Genomic DNA, 19,121 nt, shown 5'->3' on the forward strand with positions numbered 1-19,121 from the left:
ATATGGCTCAACTCAGAGCCTATAGAGACGCTATAATTGCTGGCATGAAAGCCGGAGGGAAGAAAGCCATTAATATGTCGAAGACAGTTGAGGTGATTCAGAAAAGTGATGAAGCGCCCAGTGTCTTTTATGACCGATTATTGGAGGCATACCGCTTGTATACCCCCTTTAATCCGGAAGACGCAGATAATTCCCGAATGGTGAACTCCGCCTTTGTCAGCCAAGCTTACGGAGATATTAAGCGCAAGCTACAGAAGTTAGAAGGGTTTGCAGGTATGTCTATCACCCAACTAATGGAGGTAGCGAATAAAGTGTATATGAATAGGGAAACAGAAAGTAAGAAAGAGGAAGAGCGCAAGATGCGTAAAAAGGCTGATATGCTAGCGGTAGCGATCGCAGGCGTAGATAGACGGGGCCCAGATAGAGGCAATAGTAGATGGAATAGGGAGCCTTTGAGTAGGAATCAGTGCGCGTATTGCAAGGAAGAAGGGCATTGGAGGAACGAGTGTCCACAAAGAGAGCAGTACGAGAGAGACCAACCCAGGGCAGGTTACGGAAACTTTAGAGGCAGAGCGAGAGGTAGAGGAGGCCCCGGAGGGAGCAATGGTAATAGAGGGAGCAATGGGAACAGAGGAAGTGTTAGGGAAGATAGGTATTATCCAGCAGCGCAAAGGTCCCGCGATAGAGAAGGTAGGGACTTTGTAGGATTGGCTGACACGGTCATGGAGGACTATTGATACCGACCGGGCTCCATCCCCCTTGGTCGAGCGGAGCCTATGGTCGATGTATCAATAGGGGGAAAAAGGAGTGCGTTCATGATCGACACTGGTGCTGAACATTCGGTGGTGACTGACCTAGTTGCTTCTCCATCTGGAAGAACTATTACTGTAATAGGAGCAACTGGAAGAAGTGCTGCAAAACCGGTTCTTAAAAGTCGACTCTGTACATTGGGAGGCCACGTAGTAAAACATCAATTCCTTTATATGCCTGAATGTCCAGTCCAATTGCTGGGACGTGATATGCTATCTAAGTTACAAGCACAGATTACGTTCCTACCAAATGGAACAACATCCTTAAAGTTTAATGGACCTTCAGGTATTATGACATTATCCGTACCAAAGGAAGAAGAGTGGCGACTTTATACAGCGTTGACTAGCCAAAACCCTAGGAGTGATGAGTCCTTATTCAACATACCAGGAGTTTGGGCAGAGAACAACCCACCAGGACTGGCCCGCAATATTCCACCTATTAAAATCGAACTAAAACTTGGGGTTTATCCAGTGAGCCTAAGACAATATCACATCCCGCAGAAGGCTAAGAAGAACATCCAATCTTATCTGGATAAGTTCATACGGTATGGTATCCTAAAATTCTGTACTTCCCCCTGGAACACCCCATTGCTGCCTGTTCAAAAGCCCGGTACAGATGAGTATCGACCTGTGCAGGACTTGAGAGCAGTCAATGATGCGGTTGTTAGTATACATCCAGTTGTGCCCAATCCATATAACCTGCTTGCTTTTATTCCGGGCGGGGCTACTTACTTTACAGTCTTAGACCTCAAAGATGCCTTCTTTTGCCTCCGAATTGCCGCAGAAAGTCAATGTATCTTCGCTTTCCAATGGGAAAACGCTGTAACGTAAATGACCTGGACAAGACTGCCCCAAGGGTTTAAAAATTCACTTACCCTATTTGGTTCAGCTCTAAGTCAAGATCTACTGGATTTCGAGTCCATCCCAGGAGAGTGTGTATTGTTACAATATGTAGATGACTTGTTGATAGCAGCAGTTACAAAGGAAATATGTCAGCAAGCAACGCACGATCTACTACACATTCTCTGGAAGGCAGGATACAAGGTGTCTAGAAAGAAGGCTCAGTTGTGTTTGCCAACTGTCAAATATCTGGGATTCCATATCTCTGAAGGTCAAAGAATTATGGGGCCAGAGAGAAAAGAAGCTGTGTGCCAAATACCGATACCCAAGAATAGATGACAAGTGCGAGAATTCTTGGGGGCAGCAGGCTTCTGTAGGATATGGATTCCCAGCTACGCGATACTGGCAAAACCTCTGTATGCAGCTATCAAAGGTACAGAGCACAACCCCTTCTTATGGACTCAAGAACAGCAAACGGCATTTGAAGATGTGAAGAAGGCTTTGATGAGTGCCCCAGCATTAGGTCTACCTGATCACACACGACCATTCTACCTGTATGTACATGAGCAAAGAAGAATGGCTGTGGGAGTATTGACACAGTACTTGGGATCATGGCAAAGACCTGTCGCCTACATGTCTAAGCAACTGGATGCAGTGGCCAGCGGACTTCCACCTTGTCTAAGAGCCGTAGCTGCAGCCGCCCTGCTAGTAGCTGAAGCCGATAAACTCACTCTAGGTCAAGAACTTTATGTATGAGTCCCACATGCAGTACAGACGTTGTTGGATTACAAAGGAAATCATTGGTTTAGTAACAGCCGTATGACCAAGTATCAAGCAATGTTGTGTGAAAACCCAAGAGTGCATTTAGAGACTGTAAACACCTTAAATCCAGCTACCCTTTTGCCACAACCTACTGAAAGTCAACATGATTGTTTGGAAGTAATGGATGAAGTATTTTCAAGTAGACCCGATCTTCGTGATTTTCCCATCCAGAACCCCGATGTTCAATATTACACCGACGGCAGTAGTTATGTGAAAGAAGGGATCCGCTATGCAGGATATGCAGTAACAACAATAGACAAGGTGATAGAAGCTCGGCCACTGGCAAAAGGAACATCAGCACAAAAGGCAGAATTGATAGCACTGACACGAGCGTTACAATTGGCTGAAGGTTTAAGAGTGAACATCTACACGGACTCCAAGTATGCGTTTTTAACCACTCATGCCCAAGGAGCTTTGTATAAAGAAAGAGGACTATTGAATTCAGAAGGCAAAGAAATCAAGTATGCAGCTGAAATCCTACAACTATTGGAAGCAGTGTGGGAGCCGAGAGAAGTCGGTATTATACATTGTCGAGCACATCTGAGAGGAGATGGTGATGTAACCAAAGGAAATCGGATGGCAGATAGTGCAGCTAAGCGTGCCGCTGAATCGGGAAGACAGGAGTATGTGGGGCATATAGCTGCTCTTATACCAACTCCACTGTCTCAATGGACTCCAGTTTATACAGCTCAAGAAGAGGAGTGGTTAAAGACTGAACCTGGAAAGTATTTGGAGAACAAATGGTATCAGTTAGAAGATGGAAGAATAGTCATTCCAGCATCACTAGCGGTAGAAATTGTCCAAAACTATCACAACGGGACACATTCTGGGAGAGACAGCACAGAAGAATCTCTCAGAAAACATTTCTACATACCAAGATTGTCCAACTTGACTCAGGCCATTGTACGAAGATGTGTAACGTGTGCTAAGAATAATGCAAGGCAAGGACCAGTAAAGCCACCAGGAGTTCAGTTTATGGGGGGACTCCCCATGTCCGATTTACAAATTGACTATACAGTAATGCCTAAATCGGGTGGACATCACTACCTGCTGGTAATTGTGTGCACCTATTCAGGCTGGGTAGAAGCATGTCCTACTCGTACAGAGAAAGCAGGAGAAGTTGTGAGATTCCTGTTACGAGAAATAATACCCCGATATGGACTACCCTGCTCTATAGGATCGGACAATGGTCCAGCTTTTGTTCATCAGTGCCTACAACAACTGACTCATATGCTTGGTATAAAGTGGAGGCTTCATACGGCATATAGACCCCAGAGTTCTGGTAAGGTAGAGAGAATGAATAGAACTATTAAGAATCAGTTGGCTAAAATGTGTCAGGAAACCCAACTTAAGTGGAACGTTCTCTTGCCCATAGCTCTATTGCGAATCCGCAGTACACCTACCAGAAGGATGGGCCTCTCTCCTTTTGAAATCATGTATGGGCGACCCCCTCCCGTACTTGGTAACTTAAGGGGGGATTTGAGTCAGTTGGGAGAAGGAATTACCCGGCAGCAGGTTGTAGAGTTGGGTAAGACTATGGAGGAGGTACAGAAATGGGTACAAGATAGATTACCTGTGAATATTTATCCCCCAGTTCATAGTTACCACCCAGGAGACCAAGTGTGGATTAAAGAGTGGAATAATGTACCGTTAGGGCCCAAGTGGAGAGGTCCTTATGTTGTTCTTTTGTCTACCCCTACAGCGATAAAAGTAGCCGAAGTGACTCCGTGGATACATCACTCCAGGGTTAAACCAGCAGCAGTCGATTCTTGGCAAGTTACAGCAGATCCAGAGAATCCCTGCAAGATCCGGTTAAAGCGCACGACTCAGTCGGAGTGACGAGGAACCTTGTGGATTACAAATTTTATTGTTTCAGAGATTTGGTAAGTGAGTGAGAGGGCCATAATAAAGCCTGTCCGCTCACCGACGTATAGTATATAAGCCAGGAAAAGTCTCGAAGGGACCCCTGTGAAGACGAGCAGAACTCCATTCCCTGCAGCCCTTACATCCTGGAAGCTGAGGTGCCTTCGCACGGACGAAGACTGAGGATGACGACGAAAGATGTGTTCTTAATAATGTTTATTTATGTGTATTTTTATATTCAGGAAGGTAGAGGTACCGACACTCCTAGCTGTGAGGTATGCATTAAGACTACAAGAACAGGTAACCATATTTCCCAAACCCTAATTTGGCATTCGCAATACGAGTGTAAAGGAGATGTATCAAGTTGTAGATACCTAAATATAGAATATAGTGTGTGCCATTTAAAGTAGGAGAACCTAAGTGCTTCAGTCCAGAGTATCAACCTCGTACAATTTGGTTGACTCTCAGGAATGGAGATCCTCAGGGGACCCTAATTAATAAGACGGTATTAGAATCCGTACATTCTTCGGGTGTTCTGCTATTTGATGCGTGCAAGGCGACATCAAGTGGTAGAAAGCCGTGGAATGTATGTGGGGATCTTAGATGGGAGAGGACGTATGGGTCTAACGATAAATATATTTGTCCCAGTAGTAAAAATAAATATGTGAGTCCTAGATGCCCAAATAGAGATTATAACTTTTGCCCATATTGGTCTTGTGTGGGGTGGGCAACTTGGGGACAGACAGTAGACAAGGACATGATTGTGACTAAGTTGCCTACCAGCCCATATTGTAAGTCTATGGAATGCAATCCAGTCCATATACTTATAAATAACCCCGACAAGTTCTTAGATAAATATGGTAATTTATTTGGGTTTCAAATATATGGGACGGGTTTAGATCCTGGGACAGTATTGTTTATAGGGATAGAGACTGATACGGTATCCTCCCAAACTCATCAAGTATACCATTCCTTTTATGAAGAGATGAGCATAGATAATAAGATCCCCCATAATGCTAAAAACCTGTTTATTGATTTAGCTGAAAGTATTGCCGGTAGTCTTAATGTTACCAACTGCTATGTGTGTGGAGGTACTAACATGGGAGACCAATGGCCTTGGGAAGCAAAGGATGTAATGTCCGGTTCTGAGGCAGTTGACCAATTAATATCTACACAAGCCGATTATCATATGAGTGTTAGAGGTAAATCTGAGTGGAGATTAAAGACCTCCATCATAGGTTATGTTTGCATAGCAAGGAAAGGAATGATGTATAATACTTCTGTAGGAGAATTAACTTGTCTAGGGCAAAAAGCTTATGATGATGATACAAAGAATACAACTTGGTGGTCGGCTTCAAATGTCTCAGAACCATCTAACCCGTTTGCTAGATACGCCAATTTAAAGGATGTGTGGTTTGACCTATCCATCACATCTAACTGGAGAGCCCCAGCAAATTTGTACTGGATCTGTGGTAAGAAAGCCTATTCGGAGTTGCCACAGGACTGGGAAGGGGCATGTGTGTTGGGTATGCTCAAACCATCCTTCTTCTTGTTACCTATTGAAACAGGTGAGACTTTAGGTGTTAAAGTGTATGATGTGAATCATAGGAAGAAAAGGGGACCCATAGAGATAGGCGCCTGGGAAGATAATGAATGGCCTCCCCAGCGTATTATAGATTACTATGGGCCAGCCACGTGGGCAGAGGACGGTACCTTTGGTTATAGAACCCCAATTTATATGCTCAACCGTATTATAAGATTACAGGCAGTGGTTGAGATTATTACTAACGAGACATCACAAGCGCTCAATCTTCTAGCGAAGCATAATACCAGGATGAGGACAGCAGTATACCAAAATAGATTAGCCTTGGATTACCTTTTGGCAGTAGAGGGAGGTGTATGTGGGAAGTTTAACCTGAGCAATTGCTGTCTTCAAATAGATGACGAAGGGCAAGCAATAGCTGAGCTTACTAGCCATATGGTTAAACTAGCGCATGTGCCTACTCAGGTATGGAAAGGGTATAATCCAAGCAGTTGGTTTGGTATCTGGTATGAGTGGTTTGGAGGGCTTAAGGCAGTGGTAGGTGGAGTCCTACTGATTTTAATGTTGTGTCTACTCCTGCCTTGTCTTATACCCTTAGTAGTTAGGTCTGTGCAAAGCCTGATAGAAAATATAGCAGAGAGGAAGGCTGCTGCACAGATAATGGCAATTTATAAATATAAGGCTCTAGATCAGGGAGAACCAATGCAGGAAGATGAGTGTTGAAGATTCACATCATAAGATAAGTCTGGTCTGGTTCAAGGTAACTTGCGGTGTATGCAAACCAAGGTTAAGTGATGCCTCAAGTAATTGTGAAATATCAAGAGGCATCAAAGGGGGGAATGTGGTGGAATCTCGGTAAAAATAAATTTAGTAGGCCGAGATTACCACGTGGCATGTGTACGTGCATATGCTGACGTATCGATCAGTTGGTTGCACGAGGCAAGATACGATCAGTAGTGTACGGAGCATGTGCAAGAATACAGGATGTAGTATTCCCCTCCTCCATTGTGCTGGACAAGCCATGCGGTCAAGCAGGAAGTTAATTCTTATTTGTATTGATTGGTCAAGAGAATGTGCGGGTGGAGCTTAATATGGGAGGAGTTATGTGCCTATATAAGGAGCCTGCACTATTGTCCGGGGCTCAGAACTTGCTGTATTTTGGTGACATTAGTCCCTCTGAGTCCCGATCGGTGATCCAATAAAGAATCTCTTCCTTCCTGAAGAAACCTGTGTCCATCTCTCTGTGCTTGGCTTCCGTCAGTTTCTCCGGTATCACCAGCAGGTAGCTCTCCGGCTGTTATACAGCTTTATATCTCATTATGCTCAGCCAGCCTTTGACTTAAAATCCAGTTGAAGGCAATGATCTGAATAGCCAGGGCTTTTTAGTCTATATTTTAGCAGCAATTTGGGGAAAAGTTGGAACTTGTATACACAAAATAGTGTACAAAACATTGACTAAACCAACAGAGAGGTGCAAAGTGATTCACCATGCCAAGGTACACAAAGGGAACAGTACATGTAATATTAAAAGTATCATAGGCAATAAATGATTAACTAGATCCTTGGTTACAAAATGTTGTATACATACACATTCAAAAATGATTTATATATTTAGTCTTTTACGTCTTTAATTATCTTTTTAATATGTGGCTTAAAAGGTAAGTCTGACTTCTCTCACTTCCTCTCTCTATAGGCAAGTCTTACTTATCTCATGTCATCCAACATAGGCTTTTTTAAATGTAGTTATTTATTTATTTATTTATTTATTTATTTATTTATTTAATGATCAACAGAGTTAGTCATTAAAAATGGCAGATACATGTGCTTTTGTTGCACATTAATCAGTGGTGTTATTTCGAGCAGCGAAACCATTCAGGTTCTGCTGCTTGAATTTTGCGTGGTAATAAATCCAGCCACAACTTGATTAAAAAAATAATAATAATATTAACTGTTTTGGACTGATGGAATATAATCAAGTCACATATGTCTGTCCATTTCTATATTTTTACAAAATCTTTATTTGAAAATTATTACAATCATAAAATAAAGAAAATGTCAATGTCAAATTGTAAACAATTGTGTGATAGAAATATATTTAAAATTAGTAAAATAAAAAAACAACAACCAAAAACTGGATAATAAAATACAGAAATCTTTTATCCCTTATTCCTTCTGTCTTTTTCTCTTCCTCTGTCTCATATTCATCTATCTAATCTTCTTGGTGACATATTTCATCTTACCTTTTATGACATAATACATTGATAGACATATAAAGTATAGTGTAGTAAAGTTTTGAAATAAATGAATTTTTTTTCCAAGTGTTGCCCACAAAGTTACCAAAAATAATAAAGTACAAAATAATAACATCTAAAAAGCCACCTACCACCTACAGCTTGCGTGTCTAGTACAGCTCATAGGGGAATCACTTGGTAAATTTAGAAACTGATGTACTGAGCAGCTGCCAAATCCACTACCTAGCAAGGCCCCTAAAATAGAAATGCACGTGTTTGGATTGGAACACAAAGTAATGATTCATTTTGTTTTCACATTACTGTCAGTCTCTTTCTTCCCACATGGCTACAAAGTTATTTTATTAGTATAGGATACATTTTTTACTTTTTATGTGATTTAGGGCATAAGGGTTTATTATCTTTACTTACATTTATATAGTGTCCACATACTATTCTGTAGAGTTTAACAATTGTATGAAAGATTATAACAGCAAACATATAGAAACTACTACCAATTGAGGATAATGATTGAGGATAAAGCATAAAGGATAAGATGGTCAGGTTATTATGTTCAAATAATTTAAATTGCAATGTGAAAGAGTGAGAGTACAGACAGCTTTAAGAAAAAACGTATTTAAAGGAACATTATAGTGTCAGGCATTCAAAGTGTATTCCTGACACTATAGGTCTAAATGCACTGTTTAGATTACTGCCCCCCCTGTCAGCAAGGTTAAAGTTTTTTTGTTTTTTTTTCACTTACAAAAAGTATAGATTTCAATCGAAATTGGCACTTATATAAATTAATCTTCTTACACTGCCCTGACTTTCAACAAGACAACTGATCCTGTTATGTCCTGGTTGGTTATCTCAATGGAGCTTAACCCCTTAAGGACCAAACTTCTGGAATAAAAGGAAATCATGACATGTCACACACGTCATGTGTCCTTAAGGGGTTAAAGGATTACTATAGGGTCAGGAACACACACATGTATTCCTGACCCTATAGTGCTAAACCCACCATTTAGGTGGCTTGCCCCCCCCCCCCCCCCCCCCATTAGCCCACCTATAAAAGTTGTTTCCAGTGCCACGCGGGTCTGCCAGTGCTGGCTCCACCCCCTTTGTGACATCATCAAAATGGCCGCTTTTTAGCCAATCCAATCCTTTACCATTGGGGAAGCATTGGATTGGCTAAAATCGTCACGTGGGGTGGGGCCAAATGCCATTTTAGCCAATCAGGACCTCCTGATAGAGAAGCATTGAATAAAAAAAAAAATTCAGACACTTATCGGCAGGGCTGCTTACTGTGCAGCCCTGAGCCAGGAAGCCCCTCCAGTGGCCATCTGAGGAGTGGCCACTTGGAGGTATCCATAGGGGCAATGTAAACACTGCCTTTTCTCTGAAAAGCTGTAAAGCATTAAGCTGTAGTTGTTCTGGTGACTATAGTGTCCCTTTAAGTTAAGATTCAGACAATTGTTCAGGGCACCTGACTTGCAAAGACTTCTCATTGAGTTGCTTTGGGAAATCTGTGATCTGTGAAAGTCTGGGTGGGGATAGAAGGGGAGGGCTTGCAAAGGTTGTAGACAAGAGATCTGTAGCTTTTGGAAACTGTTTTTAGATAAACCCCAATGAAAAAAATCAATAAAAAAGGCATAGTTATTTAAATGCATGCATGTTTTCATCTAGGGTATGTCTACTAAACTGTGATTTTAATAAGGCACTCCAGGCACCAAAACAACTTCATCTCAGCCAATAAGTGACTCCCCGTTCACAAAATTGGCTTGGAAAAGGTATGTGTCTTTCCAAGCCAGTTATGTGAATGGGGGTCACTGAGTGGCTGAGAGTGTCAGCTGACCACTCTCAGCCAATCATCCGTGCCCTTCCCTGACGACGCGCTTCCCGAAACAGAATGGTTCAAAGGTTTAATCCCTCAAGGCGAGAGTGTGCCCTGGTGCCTTCTGACACCATAACAGCTTTAGTGTAGATAGAGTTGGTATAAAGCTTTAAAGGGATCCTATAGGCTTCTGTAGTGCCCCCTCCCTCTGGGCCCCCCTCCCGCGGGGCTAAAGTGGTTAAAACCCTCAGCGCTGGGTCACGCTCCGCCCCCACCGATGTCAGCCGGCGTGGGAGACCAAATGTGCCTGGGTGGCAATGGCCGCACGCGCATTAGAACTCCCCATTACTCAATGCTTTCCTATGGGAAAAATCTGATGCTAGATGTCCTTGAGGACAATGAGCAGAAGTGGTCTGGGTGCCTACAGTGTTCCTTTAAGCAGCCTAAACTTTCCCTTTCATTTTAATATTTTTATTTGGGCTGTGGTGTATCTCTTTAAAATAACACTCACTATTTAATTTATATAACACATAAGGGTTTAGGGTTGGACTTAGGGCATTTTATAGGGCTGGTTTTAGGAGGGGTTTAAATTAATATATGTGGGAGAGGCTATCAAATTTAACCTAGGGCTGAAGCCCCTGGACTTTTTTCTATCTAGAAATGCCTCTGGGTTCAAATTTGGAACTATGGAGTTGTCGAAAGTGGGAAGATATTGGTATATAAGTGGTACCGGAATTCAAAAGAGCTAATACTTTAGTTAAGAGAGGCATGGCATTGTATGCAAATGTATAATAATGCCTTGTTTTCCATGATTCATCAAATACTGTTAAGAGTTTTATTTGTAGCATAGTTCCCAATGATTGTACAATAAAAAAGTAAACTCTAAAACAGCACAGTTTTGTACTAGTACTTTTTGTACTTTTTGAAGTTTTGTACAAGCACTTACTTTGCTGCATATATATTGCTATAAAAACAAAGGATAATGACAGTTCACTGACGAAACACAGTTACGTGTAAGAGAAATATTTCTAAGGCTTATCTTCTTCTAACAGATTATAAATGCCACATTCAATTGAAGCCTTAGTGTATAGATATGCATACTTCTAGCTAAATGAACTTTTTAAAATTTTGATTAATTTTCAGATAGAAATCCCAATGACGTATTATTATTATAATTGTTATTATTACTATGTTATTATTTATATAGCGCCAACAGATTCTGCAGCGCTTTACAGTGGGTGGACGAACAAACATGTAGTTGTAACCAGACAAGTTGTACACACAGGAACAGAGGGGTTGAGGGCCCTCCTCAATGAGTTTACATGCTAGAGGAAGTGGGGTAAAGTGACACAAAAGGGAAGGATAGTATTAGACTAATGACAGTTGCAAGAGAGGAATCAGTCAGGAGCTAGTAACAGTTTAATTGATACAGTTTTATGAAAAAGTGGGTTTTTAATGATTTTTTTGAAGGAGTGGAGATTGGGTGAGCATCTAACGGAGGAGGGAAGTCAGTTCCTCACGAACGGTGCAGCCCTCGAGAAGTCTTGAAGGCGAGCATCAGAGGTGGGAGTACGGACAGAAGATAGACATACGTCTTCAGCAGAGCTTAACCCCTTAAGGACCAAACTTCTGGAATAAAAGGGAATCATGACATGTCACACATGTCATGTGTCCTTAAGGGGTTAAGGGCCTAGACTGGACATACTTGTGTATTAGGGAGGATAGATAGGTTGGAGCAGCATTATGTAGAGATTTGAAAGCAAGAACCAGAATTTTAAATTGAACCCTATATCTTACAGGAAGCCAATGTAGGGACTGACAGAAGGGTGAGGCGTGGGAGGTGCAGGCGGACAGAAAAGATGAGCCTCGCCACCGCTTTCATTATGGACTGTAACGGTGCAAGTTGGGAGCACGTAAGACCACTTAGAGGCGGATTACAGTAGTCAAGGCAAGAAAGGACAGTGGAATGGTGTCACGACTAACTATGTGGTCCAGCACGCAGAAACTATGTAAATATATACATAAGTAAGAAAAGGAAAATAACAGGATAGAGCGTAAACCGGACCTTAGAATGGCCGGACTAATACGCTAGAGACAGAGAATGGTCAAAGGGAAAGCCGAGGTCAAGGAAGCCAGAAAATACTCAATACCGATAAAACAAGCCAAGTCAGGGAAACCAGAGATCAGAATAATCAGGGAAACGCCAAGGATCAGGATACCAGGAAATCAGAAACACGGAAATAGCACTCTCGGGAAACCAGGAAACTGAAACCACGACAGGGCAAAGTTCTGGGAAAAGCTAGGGGTTTAAATACCCCTCTCTAGGCTATGATTGGTCAGAGGGCGACCTCTGACCCCAAAATGTGCGTGTGAGTTGACGTCGTGACGTCACACACACGTTGGTATAACTCGAGGGGGCGGGGCTATCCATAGACGCGACCACGTGGTCGGCGCCATATTGGATTCGGGCGTGATGCCCGGAAGAAGTGACTGCGCGGTTCCCGGCTCGCCGACGAGCAGGTAAGCTCGTGTAGTCGGTACGGTCGTGCCGGTCGGGCACGGCCGTGAGGCTCGGCGGGCCGGTGACCGCAACAAATGGACCGGCATCTTAGTCGCTACTGGCGTTAAGTAGGGTCGGATGCACGCAATGTTTTTGAGATGGAAGTGGCAGGATTTGGAAATAGACTGAACATGAGGTGTGAAGGAGAGGTTGGAGTCAAAGAGAACACCTAGGCAGCGAGCCTGCGTGGTGGAGCTGAAGGTAGCACTGTTGACTTAGAGGGAGACAGACACAGGAGTAGCAACACTTGAGGGAGGAAAGACCAAACATTCAGTTTTGATCAAGTAGAGCTTAAGGAAGTGGGCAGCCATCCAGTTAGAAATAGCAGAGAGGCAGTCAGAGACACTAGTCAAAGGGGATGGGGAGAGATCAGGAGAGGTTTGTATGTCATCCACATAGAAATGATATTGGAAGCCAAAGGAGCTAATGAGTTTACCAAGGAAGGCAGGATAGATAGAGAACAGTAGGGACCAAGGACTGAACCTTGGGGGACACCAACAGAGACGAGTTGGGGAGAAGAAGCAGAGCCAGAGAAAGAAACACTGAAAGAGTGCTGGGAGAGGTAAGAGGAGCACCAGGAGAGAGCAAAATCTTGTAGACCAATATTGCGGAGGATGAGAAGAAGCTGTTGATGATCAACAGTGTCAAAAGCCGCACAAAGGTCAAGGAGAATTAGGACAGTGTCACGAACCGGGAACCAAACACGCTAACACACACACAGAAAAGGTGCTGTACCGGACCTTAGAGTGGCCGGGCTAAGCACACAAAGAATAGTCAGGAGACAAGCCGAGTAAGGGGAACCAGAAGACAGAATAACAAGAAACAAGCCAAGGTCAAAGGGTAGGAGAAAGTCACAAAGTCAGATAAACAAGCCAGAGAGTACGTAACCAGAAACACAAGTTCAGTAGCAATACTAGCAAGCAAAGACCACAACAGGGCAGGGAGAGACAGGAAAGGTAAGTATTTAAACCTATTGATTAATTCTGATTGGATAATTTCCAATCAGAATTAACAATCACACGTGGGAGATATTTATACCTCCCACTGTGATTGAGGCACTGTGCTCTTAACGCCGGGTCAGGTGGCTGACCCCAGCGTTTATAAAACTGGGCGGTCTCCCAGTGTGCAGCGTCATGCCTGCTGCCGCTGGGGGATGGAGAGGAAGACGCGGGCGGCATCCGTGGCTGGGAGGATGCCGCCCGCCGAGCGCACACCAAGAAGGGGACCGCGGGCGGCTGGAGGGTGAGTGCCACGAGTGGACTGCAGCCTCCCCTCGCATCCTGACATTACCCCCCCTCGAAGACCGCCCGGAGGGCGGGAAGCAGAAGGCTTCAAAGGAAACAGGGCATGAAAGGAGCAGACCAAAGAGCTCGAAACCCAAGACCGCTCCTCAGGGCCGTAACCCTTCCAATCCACCAGATATTGCAGCCGACCCCTAGAAACACGAGAGTCGAGAAGGGCAGCCACTTCGTACACGTCACTAGAGACAGTGCGAGGGGAAACTGGCCGTCCGAGGGGACGAGAGAACCGGTTACACAGCAAGGGCTTCAAAAGCGAGACGTGCAACGTGTTCGGAATACGCATGGAAGGAGGCAAGTCCAGGGAGTAGGAAACGGGGTTAATCCTATGTAACACCTTGTAGGGACATAGAAATCTGGGAGCAAACTTAATCGAGGGAACCTTGAGACGGAGGACAACCATACCCTATCACCCGGAGCATAAGAAGGGGCCGCACCCCTATGGCGATCAGCAAACTTCTTCTGAGCAGCTGCTGAATGAGACAGCGCAATATGGACCTGATCCCACATCTTCCGCAAAGAGGCGAGGTGCTGGTCCAAGGCGGGCATTCTCTTGTAGGAGAACGCACCGGGAAGGACAGAAGGCCGAAACCCATAAGCAACCTCAAAAGGACTTAAGCCAGTAGACGAATGAGACACCGTATTCCTGGCAAATTCAGCCCACGGAAGGAGGCGAGACCAGTCGTGCTGGTGCGCATTAGTGAAGCAGCGCAAATACAATTCCACAGACTGATTAGCACGTTCGGCTGCACCATTAGATTGCAAGTGATAGGAGGAAGTGAACGACAAGGAGACCCCCATCTCAGCACAAAAGCCCCTCAAAACCGAGAGACAAATTGAGGGCCCCTGTCAGATACGATATCCTGAGGTACCCCATGAAAGCGGAACACTTCCTTGGCAAACACCTGGTTTTTTTGGGGGTTACAGTTCCAAGTGTGAAGGGCGATGGCAATATGCCAGAGGAGAGAGAGAGAGATTGAGAATTTTAGTGAGAGGTAGAGAAAGAGAAGAAGACAGAGTACGGATGAGATCCGAGGGAATTGGATCTAGGGAAGAGGTGGTGGGACGGGAGGACTGGAGCAGAGCAGAAACCTCTACCACTGTAGTGGGTGCGAATGAACGTAGAACAGCAGAAAGGGTGAGGTTAGAGGAAGTATTGTAAGGGGTAGAAGAAAGATGAGAGATCTCTTCCCTGATTGTAGAGATCTTGTCAGTGGAGTGAGTTGCAAAGTCTGAGGTGGTCAAGTTAGTAGGTGGAGGAGGAACAATAGGGCAAAGAAGAGAGCTAAATGTGTGAAATAGTCATTTGGGTTCGGGGGAAAGTGTGGTTAGGAGGGTATTGAAGTTATTTACTTTTGCAGAGGAAAGAGCCAAGCTGTATAAGTGCAGCATAGATTTATAGTGGAGAAAGTCAGATGCACAGTGAGACTTTCTCCAACAGCGTTCAGCAGTTCTGGAGCATTTTTGGCGGTATCGAATCAGCTTGGTGTGCCAAGGTTGTTGTTGGGGGCACTTGCTGCATCTAAATGTAGGAGGTGCCGTGATGTCTAGTTGAGAGGAGTGGGTGGAATTGTAGAAGGATGTTGCAGAGCTAGGACTGGTGAGGTTTGAGATAGGTAAAAGGAGAGTTTGGAGATTAGTGGAGAAATGCTATAGGTCAAGACATTGGAGGTTTCTGTGAGACTGATGTTCAGATGGTGGTGTCAATTGGGTCTTGGGTATGCCGATGTCAAAAGTCAGCAGATGGTGGTCAGATAGAGGAAAAAGAATATTGGAGAGATTAGAGGTGGTACAGAGATTGATGAAGATAAGACCAAGAGTGTTTCCCGCTTTATGGGTTGCTAAATTGGACCATTGCATGAGGCCAAAGGAGGAGGTTACAGAGAGCAGACGATAGGCATCAGTGTAGTTGTGGTTGTTGATTGGGATATTGAAATCCCCAAGTATAAATGAAGGAGTGCTAGATGAGAGGAAGTGGGGAAGCCAGGGAGAAAAGTGCTCAATGAATAGCCTAGGATGACCGGGGAGTGGTAGATGACAGCAATTCTTAAAGGAGTGGGTTTAAATAGGTGGACAGTGTGAACTTCAAAAGAAGAAAAGGATAGGGCAGGGGCAGTTATGATTGGTTGAAAGGTACATTGAGGGGAGAGAAGGATGTCCACACCACCTCCTTTACAGTTGAGTCTGGGAGTGTGAGAGAATTGTAGCCCACCAAAACATAAAGAGGCAGGAGTAGCACTATCAGAGGGAGATATCCAGGTCTCTGTAAGTGCTAGTAGTGTGAGTGAGATTAAGATGAAAAAGTCATGTATGGCTGTTGATTTTAAATTACTGCAGATGGAGTGGGTGTTCCAGAGTGCACACTGAATGTTGGCAAGTGAGGGTAAAGGGCAGGGTAGCGTGATGAGGTTTGTGGGGTTTCTGGTTTTCTTAGTGTGTGTAGAGAACTTGAAGGGCCCTGGATTGGGAGAGACATCACCAGCTGCTAGAAGCAGAAGGAGAGAAAGTGACAGGAGGTTTGTATGGGTTTTGTATGCATGGGGTCTAGGATGAGATTGATTGTGGGTAGGAGTGAGAGAGTAGAAAAATGAGTACAAGGCTAGATGAGAGAAGGGGGGAGTGTAGCAGAGAGGGGCATTTGTAAAAGTGGTTGGGGGGATGAGTGAAGGGGCCGCAAGGAGAGATTTTTATACTGAGGGAGAAGGAGGAAATAAAGAGGAGGAGAGGACAGATTATTGCTAAACTGGGAAAAAGTAAACTGGAAATAATTGGAATATCAAGAGCAGGTGAAGGTAGGGTAAATATTAAGCTTTATGGGTTAAGAAAGTGCAGGGGTGTAATAAAAAGAGGCAGTGTGTACACCTTTTATTTTTACTTATCAATAATTTGGGTGTGACAGACAATCTATAAATTTAATAATGAGCATGGGGTGGGTATCATATTTTCTTACAGCAGTATTGGGGCTTGATAGTTTTGAATCAGGCTGTAGAATAAAGATATGTAAGGGTCAGATAGGTTTGCAATAAAGCTGAGGGAGGGGGATAAAAACACATTTAAAAAACTGCATCCAACCTGTTACAGCTTTGTCCATGGCATGCTCTGGGTTGCAAACTGCACTGTTAAAAACACTTTTATAAATTACATGAGTTATGAAACTCAATATAACAAGTAATCACTCTGGGTGGTCTAGCAGCTTATAAACGTGGAAATGTATCTTGCATAGACAGACAAGGCTACCATAGATGATTCTAAGTAATACAAATATCCCACTTGGACAATAATATGGTCATCCTTTTAGAAAACTCCCTAATGAGTCACTTTTATAACACTCTGATGGATATACTGAATGTCTTATTTTGTGAAATATTATGGGATTTTCCTTCAGTAAAAATATGATAAAGAAGAGATGGAAAAAAGACATCGGTAGCATTTCATAGTGACTCACTGGGGTGTATTCTAAAAGATGTTTTGATTATCTTCTTGAGATCTTTCTGGTTATTTTTTATATTCATAATTAATGCTAAATAACATTCTATTTTTTTTTTTTTTGGGGGGGGGGGGGGACAAGCATTATATCTTGTTGTGAACTTAGTTGATTATTAATCCAACTGCAGATGCAATCTCAGATTTGAGATTTAGATACAGCATCAGCTCAGCATGCAATTCTATTGTTCAGGCGCTGGTACAAAATAAGATACATCTTTATACATGTCCCTTATATAAACCAAACTGATATAAAAATAATTAATTTATAGCCAGAATTAACGGCCATTCTAGATATAAAGGATCATGAAATAAAAATATTATCAATGTCATTAACCCCTTAAGGACACATGACATGTGTGACATGTCATGATTCCCTTTTATTCCAGATGTTTGGTCCTTAAGGGGATAAAGGGTCTCTATAGTCACCAGAACAGCTTATTGTATTTGTATAATCATTCCCTTCAGGCTTTTTGCAGTAAACACTGTCCTTTCAGAGAAAATGCAGTGTTAACATTACAGCCTAGTGATAATTACACTTGCCACTCCTCAGATGGCTACTAGAGTTTTTTCCTGGGGCAGCGCTGTCTAGTGGGCAGCGCTGCCATACAGTGTATCCACCCTCTGCATGCATAGAGATGCATTGATTCAATTAATCTCTATGAGGAGATGCTGATTGGCCAGGGCGGTGTTTTACTTCTGCTAGCTCTGCCCTGATCTGCCTCCTTGACAGTTTCAGACAATCCTATGAGGAAGCATTGTGATAGGCTCAGACCACCACTTCTGATGATGTCAGCAGACAGCAGGCAGTTCTAAGGCAGAGGCAGCAACTGTAGACTTGAATACAAGTGAGATTTTACTATATTTTAGGAGGCAAGTTGAGGCCATGGGGGGAAGGGGGAGAGGGGGAGGGGAGGCAGGGGGGAGGCTAAATTGTGGGTTTAACACTATTGGGTCAGGAATACATGCTTGTGTTCCTGACCCTATAGTGTTCCTATAATATGCCAAATGGTTGAGACCAGTGATCCAGGGAAAATAATCTTGAATTTGTGGCTCAAACATTAGTTAATATACCCTATTTCTCTCTATCATTAAGCATCCATGTTATCATAGTCACTACGACATTGGATTCAATCACTGAAAGCATGAATTAATATTTGTGTTTTCTGTTTGAAAAATGGTGCAATTGTAACACAATCAGTGTCTGTGCTTACGTATTAAAATATTGTTATACTTCACCTGCATATCTCATGTTGAAAAGTCCTTCTTGAGAAAACAAAAACCTGAAGAAATCCTGTTTCCACAACTTTCCCAGACTTCCCAGCTTGATATGCAAATGAGCAAGGACAGAAATCATGTTTCAGTCTTCATACTGCATTTCTGTAGCTACACTGTTTTTTAAAAACAACACATGATTTTAAATAATAATTTGCATGCCAGGCTGGAAACACTGGGATAGTTGCAGGAACATGATTTGTGAGATTTTATGCCCAAGAAGGACCTGTCAAAGTTCAACTTGAGACACGCGGGTAATGCATGACAACATTTTTTCATGTGCAGTGCTGGGAGTTGTATATTGTTTGGCCTCACTACAATTGTTTTGATACCTAGACATATGTATAAAATTATCCCCACCCGTAAAAACAAAATATAAAAGCAATGTAATTATTATTTAGATATTTAGTTGCAGATTATGTAAAAAAATAGATACAAAAGTTTGCCATTTTTACATTTTATTAAACTATACTTCATCCTGTGTTTGACATTACTCTACTGTAAAAAAAAGTCGCAAATGTGAGAAACAAAAGTTAAAAACTAAAAAGTTGAAAAAGTAACCATTT

The 19,121-nt window shown here is 43.0% G+C and overlaps 1 protein-coding gene across 1 annotated transcript in view; it reads left to right on the plus strand.

The window, feature by feature from the left end:
- The window catches only part of BTC (betacellulin), a 74,253-nt gene that overhangs the window by 49,466 nt on the left and 5,666 nt on the right, over positions 1-19,121 (plus strand). The window lies entirely within an intron of this gene.

Source organism: Pelobates fuscus, chromosome 6 (genome assembly GCF_036172605.1).
Source record: "Pelobates fuscus isolate aPelFus1 chromosome 6, aPelFus1.pri, whole genome shotgun sequence".
NCBI lineage: Eukaryota > Metazoa > Chordata > Amphibia > Anura > Pelobatidae > Pelobates > Pelobates fuscus.